We start from the raw sequence: 16,269 nt of genomic DNA, 5'->3' as shown, positions 1-16,269 counted from the left end.
TCAGCGTTGGAGCCTTTTTCTAAATGCAAGCGTCATGATGGTGCTGAGCCCCATGAACAGTACTCAAGCTAGCCCATGGCCATATTTGTTTTGGGCAGCTGCTGCCTGTAAGGTAAGGTGACCAGATTTTTAAAATGAAATCTGGGGACATATTTTTTCTTTACTAGTAATGGGAACAATCAGCGACTCTCTGCCCGTCGCCACCGCCTCACAGCCTCTCAAGTCTTACTCTTTGGCCCCCGGCTACTACTGGATGGGGAGCGGAGGAAGATCACTCTGCCAGGGAAGGCAAGGAGATAGGCAGGTGGCTGGCCAGGACTTGAGCCAAGGCAGAAGAACATGCGAGTGGAGCTGAATGGGTCCGAAACTGAAGAAATATTCCCTCCGCTCCGACCAGCACATGATCATCAGAAAGGGGCACAGATAATGGGAAAAATACAACCCCCCTATGCTAGTAGGCACGGTGGAGCGGGGGGTGTAATTCTATTTTTTTTATTTTAATTCTGCACTGAATGTCTTTGAAATTGCCCCTGTCCCCTATTAAATCCATTCGGGGGACAAAACCAGGGACAGACTTGGTCCGGGGACAGTGTCCTCAATCAGGGGACTGTACCCTGAAACTGGGGATGTCTGGTCACCCTACTGTAAGGGGCACCTACAGACAGTTTGTAAAGAACACAAATTTATGGGCCGTTGGCAACTTTATTATGAAACCCACGCTTCCACTGAGTGAAGGTTCTGGTTCTCTACCTAAAGGGTTATTGCAATGTCCTGGGGTGGGGTCATTACTCCTCCCAAACGAGGGCTACATATACATCCCCTGTTCAGGTTGGGTGTGTTGGAGAGTATGGTGCTGCTCAGAAGGCTGTAAGCACGGCACTGGTCTGACGTATCTGTGTACAAATGTAAGCTGTCGGCCTTTATTTCTATATGTATTTCCACTCAACCGTGTACGGTATCTCTTTCTTCATAGTTTAGTTATTAGCGTTTTAGTCATGCGCAGTGCTCCCCTCATCCCTCTGTAGTGACGCCTGTGTGACAGAGAGAGCTCTGAGCATAGGACCAGCCTCCTAATCGACTGGTAACGCCTGCCTCGGTGTCTCTGCCTTCCATTCGTCGGGCCTGGCTGTGTCGTTGGCCGTGGAAGGTTCCCGGCGTCTTCTCCGCTGCTTCTTGTCTTCCGAAGCTGACCCTCATCCCCCGGGAACCGTGACTCGGGGCCGGTACTGTTGTTGCAGGGCGTTGCGTGAGTCCGGGGCCCAGGAACGGAGACCGGGGGAGAGGGGGGGAGGTGGAAGGAAGAGAGGCTGACAACACAGAGCCGTCCATAGGAGGTGACGAGGAGTCTCACATACAGGGCAGGCCTGAGCGGTGCTGGCGGCGGCTGTTACCTGAGCGAGTGACGCAGCTGGGAGCATTCTACTAATCGGTGCCCCGCGGCGGGCACAGAGGGTCTCCTCCCCGGGCTCTGATGATGTACCCGCGGCGGGGGTCCGGATCTTACCCGGCATCTCCTCTCACCAGCGGCTGAGCCTCCCCTATACACCAGCGGTGAGTATCGACCCCTGCTGGGCGATCTGTGTGCTCCATGGCCGTCTATAGTGCTGGGATCCCCGAGCTCTCGTAAAGTGCCATACAGAGTGCTGGCAGCTGTTACCCATTCACACCAGGCTTCTTCTGTATTTTACTAACATTGGAAACTTCATGTCTAGGACTCCGGACCATCAACATTGGTCATCAGTGGAAGAAGGGCCTCCTACCCGGGGATCAGCAGGAAAAAGACCCCCTTGTAAAGTTGCTTTAGTGACGACAGGGATTTCCCCTGGAATGTTGCTTTTGTGGTGGAGGGGTTGTGCCCTCCTTGTACAGTTGGTTTGGTGGGGAAAGGTTTCACCCCCCCGTATTGTTTGGAGATGGTTGAGTCCACCCCCCACAGTTGGTTTCACCCCCCCCCCCCCAGATCTTCCCCCTTTACTGTTTGGTGACAAGAGTCCATCCTCTTACAGTAGTTGACTTGGTGACATAGGGGTTCACTCCATATAGTTTGGTGACATAGGGGTTCACTCCATATAGTTTGGTGACATAGGGGTTCACTCCATATAGTTTGGTGACATAGGGGTTCACTCCATATAGTTTGGTGACATAGGGGTTCACTCCATATAGTTTGGTGACATAGGGGTTCACTCCATATAGTTTGGTGACATGGGGGTTCACTCCATATAGTTTGGTGACATAAGGCTCCAACATATACAGTTGGGCGACAAAAGGGTTTTAAGTGCCGCTCCCATACAGTTGGTTCGGTGACAAAAGGGTTCTAATCTCCCCCAATACAGTTGGCTTGGTGACAAAAGGGTTCTAATCTCCCCCAATACAGTTGGCTTGGTAATATAAGGGTCCAACATGTACAGTTGGGTAACAAAAGGGTTCTCCTGCCAACCCCCCCATACAGTTGGTTTGGTGACGAGAGGGTTCTCCCTCAAACCACCTATAAAGGTGGTTTGGTGACAAAAGGGTTTCTAAGCTCCCCCAATACACGGCTTGGTGATATAAGGGTCCAACATGTACAGTTGGGTGACAAAAGGGTTCTCCTGCCAACCCCCCCCCCCCATACAGTTGGTTTGGTGACGAGAGGGTTCTCCCTCAAACCACCTATAAAGGTGGTTTGGTGACAAAAGGGGTTCCAAGCTCCCCCAATACACGGCTTGGTGATATAAGGGTCCAACATGTACAGTTGGGTGACAAAAGGGTTCTCCTGCCAACCCCCCCCCCCCCATACAGTTGGTTTGGTGATGTAAGGGTTCTAAGCCCCCCATTCAGTTGGTTTGGTAACAAAGGGGGTTCCCCCCAGTACACAGTATCTTTGGTGACAGAAGTCCTATCCAACACGCCCCCCTCCCTCAGTCATATAGTTGGTTTGGTGATTGCATTTTTCACCCCCTGTACTGTTTGGAAACAGAAGAGCCCACCCTTACAGTTGGCTTGTCAGAGTACCGTGTTTCCCCGAAAATAAGCCCGGGTCTTATATTAATTATGCCAACAAAAGACACAGTAGGGCTTATTTTCAGGGTAGGTCTTACTATGTGATGTCTTCTCTCCCCCTCTCCCTCCCTGCCTGTCAGGAATCCCCAGTGTGAACTGAGTTAAAATGCTTGTAAAATCCTATAATCCACTCTATTACAGTATTATATATAATGTACAATGTAAGTGTTCCTGTAATATAATTGTGCCAAATACTTTTGTTATAGAGCCGCTCTCTGCTTCTGTTACCCGCCGGAGCTCTCTTCCCCCGCAATTATATTACAGAAACACACACATTGTACATTATATACTACTATAATAGAGTGGATTATAGGATTTTACAAGCATTTTTAACTAGGGCTTATTTTCAGGGTAGGGCTTATATTGCAGCCCTCCTGGAAAATAACGCTAGGTCTTATTTTCAGGGTAGGTCTTATTTTTGGGGAAACAGGGTATCTCCTCCCAAACCCACAGTTGGGGTACACCACTCTGCCCCCCCCCACAACAGTTGGTTTGATGACAGAAGGATCCAACAGCCTCCACCTTCATGCCCCCCTGCGTAAATTTTATATTTTTGATGGACGAGTGAGGGACGTGTCCCCCACCCCCAAACCCCCGTTACAGTATCGTTGGTGACAAAAGGACCTTACCCAACATCCCCCGCTTACCATACTGTTGGCTTAGTGGCGGAAGGTTTTACCCCCTGTACTGTTTGGAGATGGAAGAGTCCACCCCCATTACAGTTGGTTTGGTGACAGAAATGGTATCTCCCCCCCCCCTCAATACAGTTGGTTTACTGATGAAAGCGCCCTCTTTACACTGCTGATCAGGAAATGAATCTTCCTCTGCTCTTTTGACATCCCCTGGGGGAATATTGGCTGAAAAGGACGTGTAGGTAGCATTGTGAATATGTCCCAGCTTGGCCGGTGCTTGTATGAGAACTAAAGTCTGGTGTTTTGTGGGAAATATTATGAGCTTCAAAATACTCATGTTGGGACACTGGGTTTCAAGGTAGAGGCTTTGAATGTTTGTTTGTCCTGTAGTTACTGTTTGGTTTCTTTCTTGTTCTCCGGAACTTTTGGAAACCATCAGTCAGTGAGTTGTCAAATCATGTTTGGTACAATGCAAATATAACTGGGTGCTGCTCATGGGGTTCATTGACTGCAGTTTGCATAGTGATCTCTAAGTCTGCCATACACGGATAGAATTTTGTTTGAACATTTTTAATTTCTTGTCCTTGGGACGTAACCATATGTTCTCTGGCTGAAATGGTTAGCTATGAGTAAGTATCTAACCATGATGTGAAAAGCGTCAGCTAGCCTTTTCCCCTGCATGTCCACTTTTGGCTAACTTTTGGATTATTTTGCATTGTTTGGATTTTATACTTTTATTTTTTGTCTTTTTTGCAATAAACTCGCTTTTTACAGAGTGCATCAGTCCAGGATGGTTTCTTTGCTCCATGAAATGGTTTAGAGTTCATGGCTGTAGCCACGATCCTAGTAGGGCCAACAACTAATCAATCGACAACTGATCGATTAATTTCATAATCGATTACTATTTTCATAATCGATTTATCGGCCAGTAACATAATGGGGTTACAAAAATTAGCCCTTTATAGTACAAAGAGTAAATTGCTACTGTAAATATTACTTTCACTGTACCACAGTAAAAAATTAACCCCTTACAGTAGCAATTATTTGCTCCCTTTTTTTTTTTTATTTTTTTTTTTTAACTCATTTTAGTTTTTTACCCCATTATGTTACTAAACATCTCAGACTGGGGCAACACCTTTTTTGGTGCTTTTTGCAGAAACACACTACAGTTCATTCCCATTGTTTCCTATGGGACACGTGCAAATCTGAGGTCTTAGCATGGACAGGTACTCTATCACATGGTATGTTGTTCATCCCTTGTGATAGTAATAAAGTTAAACCTAAAAGTGTACAAAAGGTAAAAAAAATATTGCTCATGTGCTCATGCATAAATGCTAACATGCATGTAGGTCTCGCATGTAAATGATGATCATACCACACGTTGGGTATTGTCACAAACATCAGTAAGAGCAATCATTTGGTGCCATAAGCTCCTGCTTAATGCTGAACTAGCAACCTGTAAAAGCTTTTAAAATGTCACCAATGGAAAAATGGATGCAATGTCTGTTGGCCTTTCACAGGCATGCACAATTTTGAAGCTTGACATATAAGGTGTCTATGTAGCATAACATCTTTTATTTTTACCAAAAAGTGGCTATTTGTGTGCACTAACATTCTTAAGTTTTTTTTTTTTTTTTCTTTTGCATTGAGACATTGCAACAACCACATTGCTTTCAAAATGCATGTTTGGTTCACAGTAATTTTCTTGCAAAAAATGAAGATTTAAACATGTATGGTAAAACATCCTGTGTCGCGGAGGTGCTTAACCTTAGGTAAAGCGGAGTTCCACCCTAAAGTGGAACTCCCGCTGATCGGAACCCTCCCCCCTCCGGTGTCCGGTATTTGCACCCACTTCCGGCCACAGTCTGCGGGCAGGACGTCACCTCCCCTCCCCCCGCTGCCCCCCGTTGTGTTCTGGGAACACTCGGCTCCCAGAGCACAGCGGGAGCCAATCACCAGGCGCAGCGCAACTTGCGCATGCGCCTTAGGGAACCGGGCAGTGAAGCCGGAGCGCTTCACTTCCTGGTTCCCTCACCGAGGATGGCGGGGGGGCAGCAGAGTGATGATCGATCGTCCTCTGCTGTGGACGGCGCTGGACTCCAGGACAGGTAAGTATCTTAATATTAAAAGTCAGCAGCTGCAGTATTTGTAGCTGCTGACTTTTAATAATTTTTCAAAGGACATCCGCTTTAAAGGTTAAACACATTTCTAATATTTAGACCCCTTTCACACTGAGGAGTTTTTCAGGTGGTTTAGCGCTAAAAATGGCACCTGAAAAACTCCTGCCCTGCAGTCTTGGTGTGAGCCTGAGTGATTTCACACTGAGGCGATGCGCAGGCGCGCCGCTCCAAAAGTCCTGCCAGCAGCATCTTTGGAGCGGTGTGTTTACCGCTCCTCCACCTCTCCTTCCCATTGAAAACAATGGGACTCTGCAGCTATACCGCTGGCAATGCGCCTCTGCAGTTGGGCATTGCGGGCGGTATTAACCCTTTTTCAGCCTGTAGTGGGGGTTAAAACTGCACCACTAGCAGCGGAATACTGCTGCAATTTCGATGGTATAGCGCCACTAAAAACAGCGGTGCTATACTGCCACTTCACCTCCCGCCCTGGTGTGAAAGGGGTCTAAATGTAGTAAACTGTAGTTTTTGGGGAAATTACAATTATTCCAAAATCCAAATGATAAAAACAAATAATTTGAAGCACTTTAAACATTTTGTCAAGTAGTCGAATATGCTGAGTTTTTGTACAAATAATCATGCGAGCACCGTTTGATAATCTACTAGCACAGGGGTTGACAAATTTGCTTGGAATCTAGGAGCCAGCTAAAAGTTAGGAGCCAGAAAACGCGCCCGTCCCGACGAGCTTTCGCGCAGAAGCGAACACATACGTGAGCAGCGCCCGCATATGTAAACGGTGTTCAAACCACACATGTGAGGTATCGCCGCGATTGGTAGAGCGAGAGCAATAATTCTAGCCCTAGACCTCCTCTGTAACTCAAAACATGCAACCTGTAGAGTTTTTTAAACATCGCCAATGGAGATTTTAAAGGGTAAAAGTTTGACGCCATTCCACGAGCGGACGTAATTTTGAAGCGTGACATGTTGGGTATCAATTTACTCAGCGTAACATTATCTTTCATAATATAAAAAAAAATGGGGATAACTTTACTGTTTTATTTTTTAATTAAAAAAGTGTAATTTTTTCCCAAAAAAAGTGCGCTTGCAAGACCGCTGCGCAAATACGGCGTGACAGAAAGTATTGCAACGATCGCCATTTTATTCTCTAGGGTGTTAGGATAAAAAATATATATGTTTGGGGGTTCTAATTAGAGGGAAGAATTTGGCAGTGAAAATAGTGAAAAATTACATTAGAATTGCTGTTTAACTTGTAATGCTTAACTTGTAATACCAACGGCCACCACCAGATGGCGCCAGCTTACGCATCTAGTGGTAATAACTTGTAATACCAACGGCTCACCACCAGATGGTGCCAGCTCACAAAAAAAAAAAAAAAATTTTTTTTTTGCCCCCCTTTTCAAGCCAAGTCGCCAGGACCCTATTTCTAGTCGCCATGGCGACCTGGCGCCCGGGATTTGTCGAGCCCTGTACCAGCATATGACCAGCTTTACTGATGTCCCTTAACTTGCATGAACTTTTTTTTTTCATTGTGTAAAGTTCAACAAACCAGTGAGTTCACTAATAGTAGTTGGTCAGATTCAGTAGGCTCGCTAGGAGTCAACAGGGCTTGTTTAGTGAGCCTGGGTTCACACTGCTGCGATCTCAGATCGCATGTGATTCGGATCCACACTGCAGGTGCCGATTATATGCGAACTCTAAGCAATACAGTTGTATGGCTGAAATTGCACTGGATTCGCAGGGACTTTTTATTTTCCCTGCACTGAATCTGATCACATGGTGGTTCTCGCCTATGCAATCTGATTCCTGTGCGAGTTCAGTTTGCACTGCGGTCTGTGGACAACGGGGTGTAATTAACTTTAATGACACTCGCAGCAGTTCGCACAAGGCAGTGTGAGCTGCCTGCAGGAGAGGAGCGATGCAGGAACCGGTGCTGTAATCGCGCTGGTTCCCGAATCGCATCAGTGTGAACCCAGGCTAAAGGTTTGTATAGAATGACCAGGAGAAAATAAATTCTTCAGAGCCCAGAATCTGTTCCAGTGCAGTTTATTTCCTACTGAATTTTGCCAACAAAACTGGACTTTTGTGCACACAAGTCTAGGAGTAGGTTAGAAATAAAGCCAAGTCTAATAAATTGTTTTGAAGGGGGCAGAATTGGGTAAGGCCTATTTTTTTTTTTTTTTGTTGACCGTCATAAAAACTACATTGCTTAAATTTACATTTATTCTCAAAAACTAGGGTGTTCCAAAGTTTTCTAGAATCTGAGCTTGAGAATAGTGATGTAATATGTGAAGTGATGGTGTCACTATGCATTGCCATCATTTCCAGTCACACAAAATGCTGATAGTAGCAATGTTATATTATCCTTGTGTGTAAATGAATTCCTGGCTAATCATGTCCTTGGATGCGTTGTTACCATTGTGGTTCTGCCCTGGCAGCAGTTGGCATCATGCTCTTATAGCCTGAATAACCTAGGCAAATAAAGTACATCTGTCACAGCTGTTTACAATGGATTTGTTGAGCTATGAGTAGGGTAGTAAATGTCCTAAAAATGCAAACCTATTACCAGAGTTGGCAGTCTTATAGATAGAAGAGGTTGTATGATGTCTATTGCAGGCTTTTCTGAGTTGGAGTGATGGATTTAGGTATTGTGTAAATTGGCAGTCTGTAGTGGTAGTCATGAAATGCCTTTGCTATGATAAAGCACCGCGTATTGCAGACCTGCTTATTTTTGGCGGAAACTGTTCATTAACTTTGTCATACATTCCTTGTCTTGAGAAATGTTTAAACAAATTTCATAACTTTTTGGAGCTTCTTCCATAAACGTTTTATTTTGTTTATAAACATTCCCTAGTCTGTGTTTTCGTGTGTCTACTTTTAGTAGGCTGGTTCACACTGAGTTGCATAGGAACGTGCTGTGCGATTCACATGCAGTTCTGTGCAGTGCGCTTACCCTCAATGGATCATATGGTACAGAAGTAACGTGCAGTGTTTGCCGTGGATTTCCAAAAGTAGTGCATGCACGAATTTTGTGTGGTGTGACTTCAGCCCTTTTAAAATTAATGGGCTGTATTCACACTAAAAGTAGTGCATGCACTACTTATGAAATCTCACTACAAACAAATTGCATGTTAGTTCTGTACCATGTGATCCATTGTGGGTAAGCGCACTGTGCTTGTGACCCATTTTTGGGGTGTGATTAACTTAAATTGTCACCCGCTGCAGGTCATAAATTCTGAGGAGTCACCAGATTGGGAGTAGAGTGGAAATCTTCCAGTGGAAACTAGTTTCCATGACCATTGTGATTTCCTCTCGCTTCCTGATGAGTTTTTTGATGTTTGGAATATATTTTAAAGGTGAAATTAAACTTCATTTTTTAACTTGAACTATTAGTTTCAATGCTAAACGCATCAGATGCCATCTCACTGCCTGCCATGCTTCACTGCTGTTGTGCCTTTACAGCAGGGCTGTGAAGAATACTCTGGACAGAGCTGCATCTGTGGATGGAGAGAGGTAGTTGTGTTAGCTCTGCCTGCATATGGAAGTTTACCTGCTCGGATGATGCTGCTGGGGAGCGGCTGCCAGAGGTAGTGACAAGCTGCATGCAGGTGAGTGGCAAGTGACAAGCTGCATATGGGTGGTAGGAGACGAATGCAAGTGACGTGCTTCATCTTACAGAATATCGGCATCGGTTATTGGCCTAAAAGGTGTCCAAATTGGTATCAGCCCTGAAAAAAAACATCGGTCAACCCCCCCCCCCCACTCTGAAGGCACAGTATACATGCTGGACCTTTAGCGCTCGGTGCCAGAGCTGAGGGCTCCCACACGCATGTGTGATGTCATTGTGGGCCCGGCCATTCATACAGCCGGAGACATGAACCCGAAAGACTGTGTAAAGATGGTAGTGCCGGGAAGCTCTGACAGCGCTGTGCTGGAGGGCTCCATGTCAGCTAAGTCGTCATAATGTGCTAGTATGTGGTTGCATACAAGTACATTCTGACGAACACCTGCTTTTATTTTTCTGCCGGTTTGCTAACACTTTCAGCTATTTTTCCAGGTTACAGAAGAGATTACTGATAGAGCTGTGTGTATAGAATATCTAAAAAAAAGAGGTCCCTGCCCGCAACTTTATATGCGTCCTAAGAGCTCTAATAGGATATTTAGACAGTACAGCTCCAGACAAGGTGCTCTCATGTCTTCAGAATTGTTTAAGATCAATCTTTATCAAGACCTTCCAATCTTTTTTTCACCTACCACACTTTTTTTAATTGTGGAAACTTGATGCAATGTAATGTTTGCAGCAAGTGTCTAACAGGCCCACAAATGGGTCATTTCTGTTTCTGGGTTTGGAAAACAGTATTGCAGCTGCAGAGAGGTGTTGAGCCTGGGTGCATGCCAACATTGGGCTGCTGTGCTACCTTTTATCAATTCATTTCCAACCCTTAGTACCTCTGCAAAAACAAGTTGCTAAATAAAACATTCTCAGTTTCTGATACAACAGGAAGCATGCCTGAGCAGTAACTTTGCGAAAGTGAGAAAACAAAGATTGCTTAAAGCGGAGGTTCACCCAAAAGCACAACTTTGTACCATCCAAACTAGCATCAGCTACAGTATGCCTTTTTTTTTTTTTTGCGCTGTACTTGCGGTTTAATCCTTAAGTTTCGTTTCAGACACCCGCGGGAAGTAGGCGTTCCTATGAAGAGTGGAACATGATTGACGGCCGGCTATGGCGCGTCACACGTTCTGAAAATAGCCGGAGTAGGACTCGGCTCTTTACGGCGCTATACGGCGCCTGCGCACAGACTAGGAGCTGACTGCGCAGGCGCCGTATATGTCTGCGTCCTATTTCTGCTGTTTTCAGAAGGCATGACGCGCCATAGCTGGACGTCAATCATGTACCCCTCTTCATAGGAACGCCCATTTCCCGGCCGGCTGTAGCTGACGCTAGTATGCTCGTTTGTATGGTAGATATTTTTTTTAGGGTGAACCACCACTTTAAATAATATTTGTACTGCTGCATAAGGAAACAAAGGCATTTCCCCTTCCAATGGTAGCCCTTTATTAGATCACTTTAGTATTAACAATCTGGTCTTTAGCCTGTGGAAGTCTCCTATGTCAGTACAATGCCATTTTGTGAGTTTGTCAAATTGAAAAGATCTATACGCGTTGTGTGCATCTTGTTTGCAGCAGAGGGAGGGGATGCTACTTCTAAATTTGTTTTTTAAAGCTCAGTACCCGAGTAAAGTACATATTTCATTTAGTTGAAATATCTAGATAATGTATGTTTCATACATTTAGAAATGTGACCCTCACTTTGTGCTGGATTGAATGCTGGGGGCAATGGAAATGTTCATTAAGTGTCTTCATGCAGCAATATTTTTATGTATCTTCTATTATGTATTTGCAAATATATGCAACAAACCCTAAATTTATGAATATGGTTTAAGTTTTTATTGTACCGACTACCTGGTTTGAGAGCTAGAGAATGTCTTTACTATTCTATGTAGTAGTTGGTATTAGGCTTTTGGTTCATAGTTAGGCTGGCCATACATTTTATACAATTTTCCTTTAGATTTACCCAAAAAAAGTTGAATCAAACTGAAGCACTTTCAATTCAAAAGGGTTGGGAATGCTGCTTGGGGTGTTACTGCAGCAAAGTCACCATGTTGGCCTACAAGAGGTTGGGAGCTATTGGCTTTCTGGTAACTCAGTAGATCATTTTTGTACTTAATGGGATAAACATGGGGAAGAGTGTGAATGTAATGTAGGTGTACTCAATAAATGTTTATTTTTTTGGCCTTACATTTTCAAACATTACAAAATATTTTAGACCTAAATGGTGTGGGTAAAATTTCAGGTTTTTAAGTACTGACACTCCTCTGTCTTTGAGACATGAAACCACATTAACACAAAATAATACTGCTGGAAATGACTTCTGGTATGTGCATTGTTCTGCCTCAGCTACATTGGGGGCCTCTGTGTATAAAAGCAATGGATAGGGCTGGAGAAATGGTAGTTTTGTGTAAACAATAGTAGTCCATATGCCCTCTGGCACTTTTTAAGGCCTTTCTTGCGCTTTGAAACTGAACGCTGACATCATATAAAGATAATTAAACCTAAATTGGATTGTTATCCCTTTCATGACTAAGCCTATTTCTGATGTGTGTTGCTTAAAAGTTAAAATACATATTTTTTGCTAGAAAATTACTCAAAACCCCCAAATATATATAATTTTACATGCAGAGAATCTAGAGAATAAAATGGACATTTGTTACAATATTTTCTCACACTATTTGTGCAGCAATCTTTCAAATGCAATTTTTGGGGGGGAAAGACACTTTCATAATTTTTTATAATGTGAAAGATGTTGCGCCAAGTAAATGGATACCAAAAATGTCACACTTTGAAAATTTTGCATATGAGTGGAATGGCGGCAAACTACAGTACAAAACAAATCTCCATAGGCGACGCTTTAAAAAAAGAACGGTTAGCAGGTTAGAGTAAGGCTGCATTCACACCTGAGCGACAGCCGCGTTCGGCGTACGCGGCGTATTTTGCCGCAAGTGTGAAACTTTCATTTTTTTTTTTTTTTTTTTAAACTCTTCCCATTGCTGTCAATGGGCGAACGCCAATGTCGCCTGAAAAAAAGGGTCCGGGACTTTTTTTACAGGCGTTCGGTGTCTATGAGATGTGAACCATCTCCATAGACAGCAATGGGAATTCTCCCCTCTAGCGGCAGAAGCGTCCGGCGTTTTGTCGCTCAGGTGTGAATGCAGCCTTAGAGGTCTTGTGCTAGTTGTTCTAGCTCTGACGATCGCGGCAATATCTCACATGTGTGATTTGAACACTGTTTACATATGTGAGCACAACTTGTGTATGCAGTTTTCTTTGCTGCAGGGACAGGGGCGCTTTACTGGCACAGTCAAACCATTTTGTTCCAGTCTGTCTTTAGGCGCCGAAAGAGGCGGATCGCTTGTTATCCATGGAAAGCTGACCACCGGCTCTAAAAAAGGTACCAGGATGATTCCTTGGGTTGCAGGAAACCCTAAAGCCGAGGCCGCATATGTGTATGCTCGGTGCCTGCATGCCTCTTTAGCTTTCTTGTTCAATGCCATAGGACCGTTGAATCTTTTGACCAGCTGCCCTCGACTGCATTTTATCTTTAGCCAGTTATGCTGCTTATATTGATGCACTGATAGGACGGAACAGGAAGGGATAGTCAAAGTTTTGACCAGGGCAACTAGCTGACGAAGGGAAGGTCCCGAGTTTCAGGATCTGTGGTAATTTGTCATTTTGGCAGCAAATTGGCTTACTGAGGCCTTGTGCATACTGGATTTTTCAGCTGCTCCTAGGGCATTTTTTTCTTTTTTATTCCTGCTGCTAAATGCCCCTGCTTGTTGGTCTATGTATCCATGTGCACGCAGGGTATTAGAGGAGTTTGGAGGCAGAGAAGAAAAACCTGCTGCCAATGCTTCCAGGAGCAGCTGCACTTTGATAGAAAAAAAAAGCTTGATGCGTGTATGTAAACATGTCTAAATGCGCATTGGCGTAAATATGCTAGGCATGTTTTAGCACTTGAGCGTAAATTCGTTTGTGAAAGCAGAATCGATTCTTATTCTCGCTAATGAAATGAATTAATGGGTAAACACTTGAGTTGCATTTTATTTTTGTCAAAATGCCACTGCCAGTAGGAAAGGCATTTAGGAGATAAGTCCAGTGTGCACGAAACCAATATCAGGTAAGGGTTTTTAGTTCTGCCCTCCTTTCTCAAATATCCATACCTTTCATTTCTTGTAATGGTGTTTCCAATGGGTTCAGGACTGGTTCATGTGCATATTTCCCATATGATCTGGTTTTAATTGCCCATCCATTTGAATGGGCAGAAAACACTGGATTATTTTTCCCCCAGAACGCATTGCACCAAACCGCATTAGTTTGTGGGAACTATGTGTTTGGGGTGTCATTAACAACTGGCACCTGCATGCCTCTTGCAAGGGCAAGCAGGTTCATTTTCAGTGTAAGAAACTTGCATAGAATGCATCAGTTCTAACTCTTCACCCTCTATTAAAGATAAGGATCCATTCATACCATACTTAAAGCAGATGTTCCGATCTTCTTTTTTTATTTTTTTTTTTATTTTTAAAGCCAGCAGCTACAAATACGGCAGCTGCTGACTTTTAAAATTATGGACACTTACCTGTCCAGCGCGCCCGCAATGTCAGCAGCCGAGGCTGAGCAATCGCTCAGTCCTCGGCTGCTTCCACTGCCATCCTCAGTGAGGGAAACAGGAAGTGAAGCCTTGCGGCTTCACTGCCCGATTTCCTACTGAGGCTGCGCGAGGATCGCAGCGCGCCGTCACTGGTCCCAGCTCTCTCCTGGGAACAGTGTTTCCCAGAAGACAGCGGGGGGGGGGGGGGGTGTGACGAGGCTGGATTCCCCGCAGGAGTCGGGACCCGGAAGTGGTGCAAATACCGGTCTCAGTTATCTGCACCCCCTCCCCCCCTGAAAGGTGCCAAATGTGACACCGGAGGGGGGGAGGGGATCCAAAAAGCGAAGGTAACTTTTTGTGTGAACCTCCACTTTAAGGCAGTTTTTTACCTTTTATGCAAAGAATGTCTTATTCCAAGCATTAAGGTAAAATCCTTTGCCATTGTTTTCTATTCAGCATGCATTTCAAGTCCCCTGTCAAGAATAGTAATTCCCTTAGCAACCAGAAACATGTCTGCATTTTATCTGTGTGGGGTATGGATATTCATTAACTTTTCCCTTTTTTTTTTTTTTTTTTATATATTGGAAATGTTTATTGCATTGCTCTGCACCAGGGGGTTGGTGGCTGTATGCTAACAATGTTTGAATACTTTGCTACTATATAATGAGGATTCCAGCCATATGTTTTGGTATAAAATTATCTTTTTTACATGATTGGCCTTATCAAAAATTATAGTCTATGTATAAAATGAAAACCAATTGTGAAAGCTTTTTTTTTACAGATTTCAGAGGCTTGCTTTCTATATTTACCTTGACTTCAATAAAAAATTATAGCTGAGTGGTGGCGTTGGTTTTGCTTCTAGCTTTTTTTATTTTAACAAATTCTTCAGTAACTAATTTAAAGCTGAGGTCTGCCTAAAAAAAAAAAGCCAGCAGCTGCAGTATTTGTAGCTGCTGGCTTTTATTTTTTTTTATATAAATGAACACTTGCCTGTCCAGGGTTCCCCACAATGTCGGCAGCCAAGGCCAATCAATCGCTGGGCTGCCCCGCCGCCATCCTCTGTGAGAGAATCGGGAAGTAAAGCGTTGCGGCTTCACTTCCCTGTTCCCTACTGCGCATGCGTGAGTCGCGCTGCGTGCCCTGAAAGGTGCAAAATGTGACACCGGAGGGGGGCAGGGTTCCGAAAAGCGGAGATTCCATTTTTGTGTGGACCTCCGCTTGAAATTTTTATTTTACTGGATCATAAATGGTCTACTACAGCATCTGCATGAAGGCATACCAATCATTAGTTGTAGGCTGACAATCCCTTTTTTTTAATGTTATAAGCTCTTGTGTTTGCCCCTATTTATCATGAGCTGAATGCAAAGATTGCGCCTTTTTCTATGCACACAAGGCCTATTTCTCTCAAATATTCACAAATCTGTCTAAATCTGTGTTGGTGAGAACTTCTCTTGCCGAGATGATCCATCCACCTCACAGGTGTGGTATATCAAGATGCTGAATAAACAGCGTGATGATTGCACATATGTGCCTTAGGCTGGCCACGATAAAAGCCCACTGTAAAATGTGCAGTTTTACTGTATTTGGGGGGGGAGTCTAAAAACCAGTCAGTATCTGGTGACCACCATTTGTCTCATGCAGTGCAGCACATCTCCTTCTCATAGTTGATGAGGTTGTCCATTGTGGCCTGTGGAATTTTGGTCCATTTCTCTTTAATGGCTGTGCAAAGTTGCTGGATATTGGCAGGAACTGTAACACGCTGATCCAGAGCATCCCAAACATGCACAATGACATGTCTGGTGAGTATGTTGGCCATACAAGAACTGGGATGTTTTGTTTCCAGAAATTGTGTACAGATCCTTGCATCATGGGGCCGTGCATTATCATGCTACAACATGAGGCGATGGCCGTGGATGAATGACCCAACAATGGGCCTCAAAATCCTCATCACTGTATCTCTGTATTCAAAATGCCATCAATAAAATGCACCTGTGTTCACTGTCCATGGCATACACCTGCCCATACCATAACCCCACTGCCACTATGGGCCACTCGATCCACAATGTTGATATCGACAAACTGCTCTCCCACATGACTCCATACATGCCATCTGCCCTGTACAGTGATTCATCAGTGAAGAGAACACCAAGTGCCAGATGCCATCGAATGTGAGACTTTACCCGAATGTCGTACAAGCATTTTCATGACTTTAGTAACCTATTCCATTTCTACTTGCGACTATTTGGCGAAAAAG

At 44.3% G+C, this 16,269-nt stretch overlaps 1 protein-coding gene across 9 annotated transcripts in view; it reads left to right on the top strand.

Annotated features, from left to right (window-relative positions):
* Positions 1 to 1,076: 1,076 nt before the first annotated feature.
* Positions 1,077 to 16,269, top strand: part of HIPK1 (homeodomain interacting protein kinase 1) — a 117,084-nt gene continuing 101,891 nt past the window's right edge. For 5 of the 9 annotated variants that reach the window (XM_040337457.1, XM_040337456.1, XM_040337451.1 and 2 more), the window contains exon 1: positions 1,077 to 1,551. The gene's annotated coding sequence lies outside the window, so the exon portion shown is untranslated. The remainder of the gene's footprint in view (positions 1,552 to 16,269) is intronic. The other 4 variants (XM_040337459.1, XM_040337458.1, XM_040337455.1 and 1 more) reach the window with 1 other exon arrangement.

Source organism: Rana temporaria, chromosome 2 (genome assembly GCF_905171775.1).
Source record: "Rana temporaria chromosome 2, aRanTem1.1, whole genome shotgun sequence".
NCBI classification, from domain to species: Eukaryota; Metazoa; Chordata; class Amphibia; order Anura; family Ranidae; genus Rana; species Rana temporaria.
This window is presented reverse-complemented; position numbering and strand designations above follow the sequence as displayed.